This window comes from Triticum aestivum, chromosome 3D (genome assembly GCF_018294505.1).
Source record: "Triticum aestivum cultivar Chinese Spring chromosome 3D, IWGSC CS RefSeq v2.1, whole genome shotgun sequence".
NCBI classification, from domain to species: domain Eukaryota; kingdom Viridiplantae; phylum Streptophyta; class Magnoliopsida; order Poales; family Poaceae; genus Triticum; species Triticum aestivum.
In genome coordinates, this window is record NC_057802.1 from 95,028,117 (window position 1) to 95,029,172 (window position 1,056).

A 1,056-nucleotide genomic window follows, 5' to 3' on the forward strand; every position below is an offset into this window, starting at 1 on the left:
TTGAATGTACATAGTACGAGACTTAATATCGATGTTTCAATTCAGTGTACATTGTAAGATTTGAACCGAGGACCAGGCATACGGGTAATTATTTCGAATTCGTGCCATACTAAGTTTCGAAAAGTTGACATTGCCTCAGTTTGTTGTGCTATTTTGTAGGTCATATGTTTGAATCCATCCAAAAGTTTTCTCACTACCATGGTGTTCATCATATACATATGAATTTGTATTAAAAAAGTAGCGTGGATACAGTGAAATGCGAAATGCACGTTAGAATTGGAGATCGCTACGTGACACACACTCTAATTAAAATAACTAACTACGTGACACACACTCTAATTCAAATAACTAATTACGTGACACACACTCTAATCCACATTAGCGTGGGTACCGTTTCGATTTTTTTCAAATAACTCCTCATTAATTAATTTATAGTACTCCCTCAGTTCACTTTTATAAGACCTTGAAGACATTTCAGACAATGTGCAAAACAGTTCATTTTAAGTTGTCTGAAACGACTTACAAAAGTGAACGGATGGAGTATCTCGTTTCGAATGACTAATTATTGCAAGGAAAACACGGGCATGGTAATACATACAGATTCGTTTGAAAATGAAAGAAAATTCGTTTGCATTCTCAAATGTAGGCGCACCAGGCAGACCAGGGTCGTGTCGGGGTGGACGCTGCTTCGGTGCCTTAAAGGCAACTGCCTTTGGGTCACTGACATGTGGGCCAGCCACCTGTTGGGCCCACATGTCATGGACACAAAGGCAGGTGCCTTAAGGCACCGAAGCATAGTCCTGTCGGGGTGGTCGCGTGTGTCGGACGGACGCGTAGCACCCAGCCACCCACCCCCCTCCCCCCCCAAAAAAGGACGACGACAATATAAGTTCACGCTTCCACGTTTCAGATTGAAATATGCGGCGGCCCCAATTCCAGCCCTGCAAAATCTCTCTTCTCCATCGTCCCCTTCCGCGCCCAGATTGCTCAAATCCCTAATTCGCCGCCAACCCTCGAATCGCCCCTCGTCTCGTCTCTTTCCCCACCGTTCCCCAC